This window comes from Rhinolophus sinicus, linkage group LG03, assembly GCF_036562045.2.
Source record: "Rhinolophus sinicus isolate RSC01 linkage group LG03, ASM3656204v1, whole genome shotgun sequence".
In the NCBI taxonomy this organism is placed as follows: Eukaryota; Metazoa; Chordata; class Mammalia; order Chiroptera; family Rhinolophidae; genus Rhinolophus; species Rhinolophus sinicus.
The window spans coordinates 106,954,193-106,968,715 of record NC_133753.1 but is presented as its reverse complement, the minus strand read 5'-3'; the positions used below and the strand labels follow the sequence as shown (position 1 = coordinate 106,968,715).

Below are 14,523 nucleotides of genomic sequence, written 5' to 3'. Positions count from 1 at the left end.
CATTAAGGGATCCAGCCCCACCTCTCCCAAACTTAGCACCCTGTGCAAATGCGAAACGTCAGTCTTAGGCACACATCCACTGTATCACAGGCTGCTGTACCCACACTTAACCCCTCATCCCACATCAGTGCCCACCTGCCTGACTGCCCACTGTGTGCACCTGCATTTCTCTGTCTGGAGCCCCGCTAAGCAGCTACCCGGCCCCCATCAGCTCTCATCCAGAGACCGCTGGAGGGTGATGCATAAATACCCAGGCTCCCTGGGCCCCTTGGCAGGTTGATTCTGAGGGGTGGGTTTTACAAGGCTCCCAGGGACCCCTTGGGATGAAGCTCCCATCGTCCACAGTAGCAATCTGCATGACATCCCCTTTGGGGGAGCCTTCCCTTCCCAGTGCTACCTCCCCACACCCCTCTCCACCTCCCAAAAAAACTAATGCTCTCAAATCTCTCAGGGTCTATTCCTGAGGGAATGTGTACTGAGACATCTACCAGACCCTGTTCTCATGGAGCTTACATTCTAGAAGACATAAAACACACATGTAAATAATCATAATCAAGGAAGCGTGTCCTCTGCCTGCATACGAGTGTGCGGCCTGGCACACCCCAACTCTTCCTGCCAGGGTTCTGAGACTCTCCCTGGGGCAGGTGATGGCACCACCTGCCTAAGACCCAGCAACTCTCCCACCCCCAAAGCAAGGGGAGAACGCTTTTCATTCAGGCTGGACTCAGGGGCACAGAACAGGGGCCTCCCTGGAGTCCCCAGTGACGTAAGAGATGACGAATACCTAGGGTACAAACTCTGCATGGCCCAGTCACGGGAGCACCCACATTCTGTGGGGGAGCCCGGGAGTCTGGTTTCATGCTTAGTCTGAGCCCCAGCGGAAATACTACATGGAAACAGAGGAACGGCATCCGGAGCTCGTGCATTTCAGTGCCTTCCCCTTTGCCTTGCATGATTCTGCACAACATTGAGCATAATGGGGGAGAGAGCAGAATACGGACGGCGGGATGGAGGAACGGAGTGAGCAAAGCAGCACCGGAGAGGGAGCAAGAAATATGGCTGCTTTTTGTGCTGAACAGCTTGGCCTGTGTCAGGCCATATTAATCACGTAGGCAATTTTCGGAAGAAAATAAAGTTTTGTTACAATATACATTTGTGTCTCCTGGAAGAGATCGTCCAGGGACCCATTGATCATGCAGCCTCGTTTTTACCACATCGCTGTAACTTCACTTCTGGGGCTGCCTGGGAGATTAGAATGGTTACTGGCAGGCTCCTGGGCAGTCAGCGGGGATCATCTCATTTACTGTGTGATGATCCGAGAGAGGAGGGCACCCTAGAAGGTCCCTCAGAGCCCCTTCGACTGGGGACTGGCACCCATCATTGCCTGGCATGCTGGCAGCTGCTCCTTCTCAGCTCATTACTCACCAGCCCGTGCACGTGAGCACACAACCGTCTACACCCACCCACTCTGAGCATTCATTCCTGGGGCTGCTTTCTTTGGTCCTTTGTTTTTAACAGCTTCTGCTCCTTCAAATTAAGAAGCAAAAAGGCCAGACTGCACTGTACCAGCACAGTCTGCTCCACCCACAGGCAATGGGGTCATGCTGCCATCGAGACTGAGTTGTGAGTCTAGCCTCTTGGCCAGAGCAGGCAATACCCCCTGGTGAAACAGGAAATGTGGGAGCCTCAGGGGAGCAGAGGGTGGATCCTGCCCCTTCCTGGGCCAGGGAGGCCATTCAGTAAATCATGGGGATTTCAGAAGTGAGAAGTGCTCTGCTACACACTGCACATGTTCCTCTGGGCATACTGCTCATGTGTCTTCACCTCTACAACTGTCAGAATGATCCTCACCATCCCTAGCTCTGGGTGCCTGGCTAAGATACTCACTCATAAGGATCAAGTGACACCGCCTTAGAGAGCCCCATGAAAATGCAATGTAACAACTCATGGAGAGAAGCAGTCTGCCTAGCTGGCCCCTCTGTCCTCCCTTCTGGCTTCTTCGTTCTCTTTTGTATATTCCCCATCACCATCGGCCAGGCTTCCAGAGTTTCCACTCAACCCAGACCCTTCCTGCAGGAGCACCCGGGACTCTCCTCCCTCACAGGGCCCAGGTATCTAAGTTTGCCTGCTTACAACCATTCACCTCTGCTGTGCCCGAGGGCCTTTGGGTTCCACAATAGGCAGACACTATGAATGCAGGCATTATTATGAAAATTAGCATTATTTTTGTAGGTCTTTCAACTCCAGGGCAGTAGGCTCTGCCTTAAAATCTCTAACCTGGCTTGTTGCCTGATGTGTGGAAAATGAGCAGAATATGTTTGTGAGATGGACAACTGAAGTTTTAAGCACTTTCTGTACGGAGGAGGCACTGACAGATATTACATTACTGGATGGTCAACGAGAGAGAGGCTCGCAGACCACAGAAATGAGAGAGACTGCAGAGAGGAAGAGAACAGACAGGGTCCTGCCCCAAGGCATGGCTGCTGAAACAATTGTCTCAATGGCTCTCAGGAGACTCTGTCCAAACCTCACATATCTGGGTAGCCCACACCCTGTAGACTGGGGCTGACTTGAAAGAAGCCCCTCCCCTCACTCCTGAGTCCCTGCAGAGCTGAGGGAGTGGAAGGTGCCCAGTGCCCAGAGCCCCCGGGGTGGGCATGGCACTCCCTGGGTAGCCCCAGTGATGGCCAAGCAGACTGGGCAGGCAGACCTGGGAAAGGGAGCCGTCAGCTTGGCTTCAAGCCCCGTCTCTATATAATGGAACATACAGGATCAGACACGTTTCCTGCCTCCCTGATGCTTTCCAGGCTGCAAAATCCAGGTAAGAGTAACCTGAGAGGTTGTGAGGATAGAAGGATAGATGCCTTTCAATAGATTGAAAGGCACTCAGGGCGTGAGGAGAGAATGGCACACCACAGAAACGGCAAAATACCTCAAAATCTATAGCTGTGTGTGTGTGTGTGTGTGTGTGTGTGTGTGTGCGTGTGCGCGCGCGCGCGTTGTGTGCTCCCTCTAGCAACACAGACTCAGATCTGAGTCCCAGAAATCACAAATTTCCTTTCAATAACTAGTCAGTAAGCAACAAACAATCCTTCGTCTGAAAGAAGACGGTTGGCAGGAAAGCAACCTTCAGGTCTGGATCAATGGCAGTGAGTGAGTGCTCCAGGCCGGAAGGGGCTACAAAGAATTTCAAGACCAGGTGCCTCACCTCAAAGGGCTCACAGGGGAACAGATTTTTGTGAAGCTGTTCTCATAGAGAAAAGAAACAAAGTGAGGTCTTTTAGATGCCTTACATCTGTCCACCCAACTGTCTGTTGAGCTGTCCACGTATATGCCTGAGATGCTTCCACGTATATGCCTCAGTAACTCCCCTTGGGTGACCTGTTTCCCCTTCCTCATCCCCCTCACCTCAGAGCCTTGACATTGACTTAACACCGAAAGTGCCCATGCTCTTACTTCACTGATGGCGAGCAAGAAGAGGAGAGCCAGGAGACCTGGCTGCCACTGAGAACCCACCACAGGCAATCGCATTTGATGTGAAAGAAGGTGAAGGGCAGAGGCCTCCAGCAGGAAAGAAATCAAAGCCCAAAGAGTTGGCCACACCCTCTCCTAAGCAGACCCCTGCTCGCGACCACCTTTTAAGGAAACATCTTATATGACCCCGAAGTGGTCCAGATGAGAGGTATCAAGACACACTGTGACCCAGTCCCAGTCTGCCAACCTGGAAACAGAAAGATGACACCAACATCCCCACTGTTGTAAAAGAATGTAGATGCAGTGTGGTTCAGGAGACCCAGGAGGTTACAGATGATGACGGTGATAATAACTAACACATTCCTAGCAGCCTACATGCCGAAACTGCTGGAAGCTTCCATACACCATACTGTCTCATTTAATCTGCACTGCAGCCTTATCAGAGGTAGGCAGTGTTATCATCCCCATTTCACAGATGAGGACATTGGGACACAGAGAGGTGAAGTCACTTGCCCTAAGTCACACAGCAAGTCTGCAGCAAGGTTGCCTGGATGTGCACTTCATCATCTGCTGTTTCGACTCTCCCAGGTGCCCCTGCCAGACCAAGGCAGGGTGTGGTAGCTGCAGCAGACAACCCCCTACACAGCTTCTAACCCAGCCCCTCCTAGGTGGGAGACCTTGGCTAGTTATTCAGTCTATCTGAGCCTCTGCTTCCTTATCTCTGATCTAAAAGCTCCGACTAGGAGATGGCCCTCCATGACTTGCTGCACCACGTTTGTGGCCTGCTGGGGGCAGAATGCAGATCAGGACAGTTCCTTCCAAGTGGGATATGGGTGAGCAAAAGCCAGCCCTCCACCCCCAGGATTAATAAGGTAGAATGTGGGCAAAGGTTATAGTGGTCGGCTGTGAATCTGAGCAGGGTGCCACCTTGGGTGTAGACCCCAGGGAGCTATCAAAAGCCTTTTAACTAAAGGACCCCCCCCCCCCCAGAGAGAATCCACGCCTGCCCTGGGCCATACAGAAGTGTCACATAGATCCTGCTGCTAATGAAGCTTTTTGGTCCTCGCACCAAAGCCTGACTGTCTGGCCTCCATCCCCCAGGGCAGGGTCAGAAAGCCCCAGGACCTGTGGGTGCACCTGTGTGTGTGCCCTGGATGGCTAGGTGGAGCCAGTTCAGGGCAGGTGCCCACAGGCCCGCACTCAGGCTCCAGTTCTGTGCCTGCTCCCATTCCTGGCCATTAGTCCCTCAGGTCCCATCTAAAGTGATGGTTCTCCTTCCAGGACCTACCTGGTTTCTCTGTGTCACTTGGCTCACGTGACCCATCACTGTGGGGCCAATCTGCAGGGTGTTCCTACCTGCTCACCTCAGTTCTGGCTCCCAGGTGCAGTGACAGCCCTAACCTTCAGTCTCTGCCCAAAGGTCTGCCCCACCCTAGTGAAGGGACCAGTTACTGAGCAGCACCTGAGCTCTAACCTGCTCTCAGTAACGGAGAGTCCTGGGTTTTGACAGCTGAGACACATCCAACACTCTAACAAGGCAGTTAGTGACTCAGTGCAGTAAATGCTAGGTGCCCAATGGCTCTACTTCCACCAGCCCTGATGGATGAGCTGAGTGGACGAGGAGGGAAGGTGAGATGAGCTATGAGCTGGATTTGAAAGATGGATCAACGGATCAAACTTGCCAAGAAGACAGGGAGGGGCGGACAGGTAGAGCTCTTCTGAGCACACGGAGGCACCAGGGTCCCCTTATTTTCTCTTCCAGAGCCTTCCAGAATAAATCTGTCTAAGTTTGTTTAGAGATGGAGTAGTAAAGAACCAGGTCTTGGAGACACAGACTCACATCAAGCTCTGCAAATTCCTATGAGGCTGATTTTCATTTTCAAAGTGCTTCAAAAACAGGCATAAGGTCACAAAGACCCATTAATCAAGATTCTACAGCTGACTAGTCTGTGTTCTCAGTGCCAGGTCTCTACACCTAGCTTGCGAGGCTCCAGGAGGCAACATGGACTGAAATGAGAGGGAGGAAAGTGCAGAGAGCCAAACGGAATAGGTAGTTTGAGTCAGAAAACACAACCTTGCCATCCCAAGAGCAGCCACACTCTAATGAGAAAACTCTTGAGAACTGACAGACTTAGGACACACGTTCACATCCAGTCCTCCCACTGTTGTGGGCGGAAGCAGGAGGTGAGCACACCTTTTCTGAGTACCTTGCATCATCACCAAATCTACACATCAGGTCCACTTCAAAATGGAGAGCCCAGGGATTTGAGCATCTACCTTATACATTCTGAATGTGCTTATGTATGAAAGCAAGGCTGGAATACACCCCTGTGCCACCCCCCTTTGCACTTCCATAACTGGCACACCTGTTCCCCAACCTCAGGCCACACTCTACCTTGCCTGGACACAACCTCGCTGGCCAGCATCAGGTACGCTGGAAGCCCACATTCTCAAGCTGAGAGGTGAAAGGGCTCCATCCCCAAGAAAGTGTTAGTGTGGCCTAGCCGCTTGGTAATACGGTTCATTTTTCCAACAGTGATATGCAGTCGCCAGGGAGAAGTCTCAGGAAGGAAAGACAAAGGTCTGCATTCCATGTGGTCATGAGAACCGAACCACAAGCTTCACCATAGCCGTGGCTGTTGTATGCCAGTCCAAGCTCCCCAAACCAGGGGTCGGACCCAGCAAGTGTAGAAATGGGGCTCCTCCTTGGAAGCCCTACTGAAAAAGCACTGACACTCCTGAGCCTGGAAATGGCCACGGACACATGCCGTGCATGCTGACAGACACACAACATCAGAATGCCCCACATGCCTTCTATGGCTTACCACTGCCCACAACCTCACTTTGTCTCCAACAAGGGGACGCACCCCTCCCACTTCTCTCTCGCTCACTGTGGACATGGGGCTGGATTATAAGGTCAAGTCACCATGTAAATTGAACTGCCTGTGATGGCTAATTGTATGTGATAACGTGGCTAAGCCACAGTACCCAGATATTTGGTCAAACATTATTTGAGATGTTTCTGTGAAGGTGTTTTTTAGAAGAGATTAACATTCAGATCCCAGGCTTGGAGTAAAGTGGATTACCCTCCACAGTGCAGGTGGACCTCAGCCAATCAGTTGAGGCGTTTAAGAGAAAAAAGACTGAAGCACCTGAGAAAGAAGGAATTCTGTTAGCAGATGGCTTTTGGACTCTGCAACCTCAGCTCCTGCCTGGGTCTCCAGCCCGCCTGCAAGCCCTGCAGATTTCGGACAAGCCAGCTTCCTTAATTGTGTAAGCCAAAGTCCTTAAAATAAATCTCTCTTTTTCTCCCTCTTTAGATAGACAGATGATAGATAGATAGACAGACAGACAGACAGACAGACAGACAGACATTTTACTGGTTCTGTTTCTCTAGAGAACACTCTCTGATATATGACCCTGTAGTCCAGAATAAAAGATTCTACCAGATTGAGCTGTCACACCTCATCAGAACCCTGGCATTCCAGTCCCTCGGTCCCAGCACAGCCTTGGACACCACCTCGGCACAGCCAGGAAGCCTCTGACCCACACGACAGATGACCAGAAGGACTACCTTGTTGGGGTTACTGCAGTGGAATTATCTCAAAACTTCCATGACTTTTCCTGGACCTCACCATTGCCCAGAGCTGCTACATCTCAACCATCTTCACCTTCAGCAACTACAACCTCCTTTCGCTTCAGTTCCCCCATCTCATCCTCCCCTAACACCTGCTCTCAGACCTCCACAGGACCTCCGGGTCCTGGGACACTCTGATTTCTCCAGGACATTAGCCCTTCCCTGGCGTCACATTCCTCCACGCTCAGCTAAAATGCACGCACTGCCTTCAACCTTGCCCTGCTGTTACCCTCCTCGTTCCCTTGGCCTCTTTCCCACCAGCCCCGAAGGACCCCAGCTTGGGATGAGTTGTCCATCTGACTCTCCTGCCCTTCACACAGGCTGCTGAAACTGCTGGGAAAAGTCCCCACAGCTGCAGTGGTGACAAGACAGAGCTGGGGTCTCCAATCCCCATGGCGCCCTTAGAGCTGCCCAGCAGCCTTCTTTGCAAGACAGGTCAGGGCCCTCAATCCTCACGCCCACCACCATGTGCCCCACTTAACTTGGGCCAAGCTTCCTGTCACAGCAACTGGGCTTCTACGCCACAGAGGAAACCGAGGCTACGGCAGGAATCTGTGAGCGGCCACATGCCTGCGGCACCAGCCGAGCATCGCCCAGCAGCCCGTCAGAAACGCACATTCACAGGCCCAGCCTCCCCACTGGATCGGAACCGAGTCAAGCTCTGCAGGTGATTTCTACTGCATGGGGGAGCAGGAGCGTGACAAGCGCGTCCTAGACCCTCCCCCCCCCCCCCCCCGCTTCCCCCGCAAACTTACTGACCTCTGAGCTGAGCCTTGAAGGAAGCAGAGTCAGAAGGTCAGAGCTCACCCCACCTCCGTGCTGTGGACTCCCCAGCCTCCTCCTACCTCAGGGCCTTGCTTCACCCACCATTCTCTCTCCTCTATCTTTAATTCCTTTGAGGGCACCCCACCCTTTGTCTTCAGGAGTCAAATTAAAATCATGACCCAGTCAACATGTCCAAGAAATCACCAGACTCTGGAGATTTTGCCACCTTTAGGGTCCTTTATGACACTCATGTCCCCCCACCCATTTCTACTGCCTTAGCTGCACTCCTCATCAATTCCCTCCAGCATGACACCAAAAGCCACCTCACTGGTCCCTGGCCTCCAGTCTGGCCCTCTGCAGTCAAACCCCATCCTGTCCACCCCACTGCTTCCAGAATGTTCTTTCTGAAAGGCAAATATGGTCATATCACTCCTCTTCTCACACTGTCCCTCTGCCTTTCCATAGCTTCTGGAATGAGGCTCGGACTCCTCTGTGCAGCACCCACGCTGAGCCTGCTTATCTGCCCAGCTTCCCCCCCATGCCCCGCATTCCTCCAGCTACTGCACACTGTTCGCATTTCCCAGACGTGGGAATGCTGGCTCTCAGCTCACACACACTTGTCTCTCTGCCTAAGCGCCGCTCCTGTGCCCAGCATCCTCTCCTCCCCCGGCCCCAGCTTCGCGCACCCTGCCAGGCCCCCAGCAGGATGACTGCGTTCTCTCCCCCTGCACACCGTCACACTCGTGCTCTTCACTCTTCTTCCCATTGCAGGGTAGCTAGTGGGTCTTTATTTTTCTTTACCCAGCACAATACCTGGCAGATAAATGGTGACTGAATGAATAAATGAAAACCCTCCTGCTTTCTCTATTTATTCCCTCTGTTCTTCTTGCACTCAAAGGCATCCCTGATCTCCCCCCCAATTAGAACTTTGGTGATGGCACCTCAACACTGAAAAGATACCATCCTGGACACAACTGCCTGCTGTCTCCCTGGATTTACTAATCAGGCCTCAAATTCTGAAAGCTTGGGTCACATGCATTAACTAGCCCTATACTCTCTTTTTCCTTCTCTCCTCATCAAGCCTTTCCTATAGTCCTAGGAAAAAGTGGTATCATCTGTAGCAACAGCATACCTTGCAAAATCAGGTGTGGGGCTGAATAACTGAGATGTACGAGGCCTCTCTTGTAGACCTCCCATTATGAGGGAAAACACACACTTTGCTGAGTGGCTTCACTTTCTCCGGTTGCAGGAACAGCACACCTCATCAGATCAGTGTCCGCTCAGAGAAGTCTCCGGGACAACCGCCTGCTCCAGCATTTGAGGCCCTGTGTGTCCCGCCTACCAGTGGCACTGGGCCTATTTTCACGAATCACGATCCAGCTGGCTCCACGCATGGCATGAGTTCTTGCACTGGGCTCCACGGAGCCCCATGAAAACCCTCATAAAGTCAATGCCGCATGTTGTGGGTGTAGGAGTATTTGTTTGTTTCTGGGGCGAGAATTCATACATTTCCTCAGCTTCCCACAGGAGCCTGGAGGAGAGGATGAAGCCAGGCTGCACAGACCCAGCATCGCTGTCAGTGTGCGGTCCCCTGCCTGGTCGCACACCAGTGCCCAGGCCCTGTTTCAGGCAGCTTAGGCTCCACACAGCTCTACGCTCCCCTTGCCAGCCTGGTTCCCATAAACATTTACTTTGGAATATTCCCCAAGCCATTTTTGTGTTAGCACTGATCACCTACTGGCTCCATGGCCTCCTGGGAAGTCACATTCTCTGAGTTGTGAAACATTGCTTTTCCAAGAACAAGGCAAGGCAATTGTCATTAGCCAGAAAATCCATGAGACTCAGCTCCACTTGGCTAGGTGGCAGCTATGCCAGTTCAAGCTGTAGTAGGAGGTGGTGATATGGGCAAACCCCTCTCTTGACTCTATCTTCAGAAGGTGTTTTTTTTAAGTGAAAGAGGTTGACTCATTTGTGACAACATGGATGGATCTTGAGAGAGTAATGCTGAGCGAAACAAGTCAGACAGAAAAAGCAGAGAACCATGTGATTTCACTGATATGTGGTATATAAACCAAAAACAACAAAAGAACAAGACAAACAAATGAGAAACAGAAACTCATAGACACAGACAATAGTTTAGTGGTTGCCAGAGGGTAACGGGGGTGGTGGGTGGGGGGTGGGAGATGAGGGTAAGGGGGATCGAATATATGGTGATGGAAGGAGAACTGACTCTGGGTGGTGAACACACAATGGGATTTATAGATGATGTAATACAGTATTGTACACCTGAAATCTATGTAATTTTACTAACAATTGTCACCCCAATAAATTTAATTTAAAAAAAAAGAAAGAGGTTGACTGACCTTCTCTAACCCTCAGTTCTCACCACAGTTCTGTGCACACTGCTTTCTCCAAACGGGTAGGGAGGAAACACACATATATGGGGCTGGGGCTGGGGCTGGGGCAGCGGCAGTCTCAGAGTCTCCATTCAGTAGACGAACCTGGCCAGGTATGATGTAGCTTATCTTACTGCATTTAGCTGAACAGAAAAAGAAAAGAAAAACCCTAAAGTTTTATTAAGCCATGGCTCAGGAACACAATTTCTAAAAACAATTAAGAGTAAATTAATGCAGATAGTTTCAGGCCAGAGCTAAGAAAACCTCAGTGCATTTAAGACACAGGAAATGCTGCTTTAGTTATTCATGCACAGTGTTTATCCTATAACCTTTCAAAGGTGAGTAGAATGAGAGGAGACAGCCCCAACTGCTGCAGGAGGGACGAAAATACATTAGAAAATTGTGCCAATTGGAAAGAATAAATAGCTGTATTCCAAGGCCCAGCAGATCCAAAATTTGGTCGATAGGATTCTTCATAGAAATTGAAGGCTGCAAAACACCCTGCTCTCAGCCAAATTGTCGCCCGCCTCCAGTCCTCACCCTGCACAGAGCTGCACTTTGGTTCTAAAGGTTGTTATCGTGTAACTTCAGCACAGCAATGAGAAACATAATACTGAACTAGCTATTTTTCCTTTTAGCGTTCCAGCCACATTGGCCAGCCAAGCTCATCTTCTACTGACACTGGCCCTGAAAACACTTGTGTTTATTCCCACATCTGGGCCACCACTCTGACTTTGGTGTTAGTTCTATTGCATTTACTATTGTTCCCTCCACATGTGAAGTTTTCCCCGAGGTCAGGTCCTCCCCACTCTGAAGCAAATCCCACACACCAGCCCCCCAGGCCCAGTTTGGTAGTAACCTGGCCCTACCTCTCTCGTTCAAACCCAAAATGCCTCCCCCTCCCTGAACTGCTGGTGAGGTTCAGCAGCTCCTTCTTGTCCTGTGTGGCAAAATGCACTCAAGTCCCAGTCCTGCCCCTCTACATGTGCACATCCTCTGCCACGTGACTTTGGAGTTTTTGTTACCATAGAGATGAAGTCTAGTTCCCCATGCCCTGGATCCAGGCTCAGCCAAGTGCTTTGACCAGATGAACAAGGTAAAGTGCTTGTGCCAGCTCTACGCATGAGCCTCAAGAGGGCGGAAGGGGAGTGGTGAAGAGGTGACCCGGGGGGACGCACATGCATGTGTGAACCCAGTCCCTGCAGCAGCTCACTATGCCAAGAACTTGGCAGTGCATACATCAGCTCATTATTTTTCATAATGAGCAATAACATAGGTATCCCCATTTTGCAGTTGAGAAAACTGAGGCTCAGAGTCACTTGCTCAAAGGCAAGTGAGTGGTAGGCGGAGCTGGACTTTACATTCACATCTACCGGACTCCAAGGTGCTTTGTCTTAGCCTCTGAAAAAAGGAAATGATTTCTCGAGAAGGACCTGAGTGGAGAGCCTTTTAATGGCTTCTGTTTAGTCCTCTGTATTTCACTGTTGTCTTCAGAGTTCTACACCAAACAAGTACTACTTACATAACTTAAAAATACCATAAGTGTTACTTTTAAAAATATTTCTATGGAAATAATTTTAGCATTCGATACATGATTTCAATATTGACCTGAAAGAATAAACAGGAAAGAATAGCAAAACTGTTGCAGGGGAAGGGTTTCAAAAACCCCAGAGACATATGTGATGAGAAAATCCAATATAAGCTAATATCATTTAATCAGGAACAAACTGAATCACAAGTGAAACAGAACGAAGACACCAGAAACAGACCTTGTCTTGGAGAATTTATGCCGAGAAGGCGTCACAAACCAAACAGTAAGGAAAGTCATTTAATAAATGGTGATGGGACTATACTGTCTCCCTATCGAGTCAAATAGCAAGAGTCCCCCTGCAAACACACTGTGAAGTAAATTTTAGACAGATGCGACAGTTAAATTCAGAATGCCAAATATAAAGTAAAATAAAAATGTAAGCAAAAATACATAATATTCTGGATATTGAAGAATCTTCAATAGTTTGGTAATAATTGCAAACCTCTGATCACAAAAACAATAAAATTTGAAAACAGCAAAATGCAAAAAAAAAATGTACAGCAATTACAAAAGAGTTAAAGATAATGAAAGCTCAAAGAACACAATTAGATAAATAAACAAAAACATGAACACACAATTCAGAGAACAAAAGAAACCAATAAACATGAAAATAGGTAGACCCTCACCAGTAATAAAAGGATTTCAAATTAAAACAGTAATGAAATGTCATTTTGCCTCTAGGTGAAATTACAAATAACTTTCTCTTGCTTCTTTATACATTTTCTGTTCTTATTTTTTATAGTGAGCAAATATAACAGAAAAACACACCAGTTCAGATTAATACACATACATGGACGAGAGAACCATATTGCAAAATTAAAGGGAACTGCAATGCTTGACCCGCTCTTGGATTTTCACTTGGGCATGACATCAGTTGGCATGAATAAGAGACACACCAAATCATTCCACAATGTGCCTCTGTTGCCACAATCAGAAATAGAATTCTGAGTCAAAACCGAAATCACAACTATTCTGCCTTTTCAAATACAGATGTGGGGGATGGATGACATGGCCCGACCTCATGAAAACAAAGATACCTATCCCAGTTTATTAAGGTTATGGAAACTGCTGCTTACAATGATAAAAAATATTGAACAGAACATGAACCCAAGCCTGGGCATTTTATAAAGAAACTGAACCATTACACTAAGCTTGCCAGGCATCCAGTCTTATTTATTAATACCCATTTATAAAACAAACCAACTTTTGTGACCAATTCCTAACTCTAGGACACACTTCCACTCTGGAAGAGAATGAAATGAATGAAAAAGAAACTTTGATCCTCTTTAAATTCCATTTCCATTGTTTTTCAATGTCATGTATAATTCTCCCTGCCACTCACTTGTACCATCCCTCAGACAGAGACAATAACCCATAGTTTTCATCCTTTTCAACTTTCCTCCCAGTAATGCCTTCTTTTCTAAAATCCACGGGTAAGATCTTATGCTAACTTATAGGCCTCCACATTGACTCACCTCCTCAAAGAGTGGGCTGGTGAGCAAGGCACAGAACTGGCAGTGGATACATGAGACAGAGTGGTAATAATAAATCTCTCCTTGGGGTCATTAGCTCCAACACTTACCATTGTCATAACTAGCCTGTAGGTTCCATGAGGGACCACATCTCTTTGGCTGATATATCTCCAGTACATAAGTGTGCTCAATAAGTATTTGTAATCACATTAATAAATAAAATAGAGAAAATAAATTCTAGTCATATGTGGCATAAAGGGGTTGTATGGAGAATACAGTTCTGGAATTCCAAGGATTTAATGCAGAGCATACAGTCACAGGAAGACTGAATCCCCTCACAGGGTACCTGGTATACCTGTTTTGAAGATGCCACATCTCAGGTCCCTGGAGAAGCAGCTCACCTTGCTGAAGATGGTGACTTTACTGAATTCCAAATATGTTTTGTCCTAGTAGCAAGAGACAGGAGAGAGAAAACGCCTAGAAAAACGAGCAGTACGATTATGCCTTGATGCTTACGCATATAATGGATGGAAGGCAGACCTATCCCTTGACTTAAACATGGATGTCATATATATCCAAAAAACCTGTTCTTCTATTTTCAGCACACCAAAGGACAGGTGTATATAGATCACCTGGAAACATGAGCTGAACTGTGACATTTGCACACATTGTATATCAATTATGGACCAGCAAAGTGTTGAAGATAAAGAAATCTTTAAAATCCTCACAATTACCCTGGAAATGCTCACAGCACATAAGAAAAAAATAGCTAAATCATAATGATGATTTCAGAATGAGAAATGTCACAAGGGAGAGTGGTTCAGGATGCTGTGGGAGCCTATTTCTGCCGGCAAGGAGGCAGATGGAGCCCACCCCGCAAAGGTTTTGCAGAGGAGATCAAATTTCATGTGGACCATGAAGCATGAGTATAAAATTTCCAGGTGAGGGCCTGTGAAGGGAAAGAAGAGAAGAAGGGAAAAACACTTTACGCAAAAATGAGTGAAGAACGTGTTGACAAACAGGAGAGGAAATGTGTACTGCACCTCCAAGAAACAGAACTTGGTGTTTCAGGCGTAACCGGGGTGAGGAAAAGAAAACAGCAGGTAACTCTGAAGGCAGTTTGTGAAATTCAGACTCCATCCTCCAGCAGTGGGAAGCCACGATGCCAAAGACTACTGATCAGAGAAG

General features: G+C 48.6%; 1 protein-coding gene across 1 annotated transcript in view; it reads right to left on the bottom strand.

The window, feature by feature from the left end:
- Positions 1-14,523, bottom strand: part of GALNT17 (polypeptide N-acetylgalactosaminyltransferase 17) — a 514,547-nt gene that overhangs the window by 270,750 nt on the left and 229,274 nt on the right. The gene's annotated exons all lie outside the window — the stretch shown is intronic.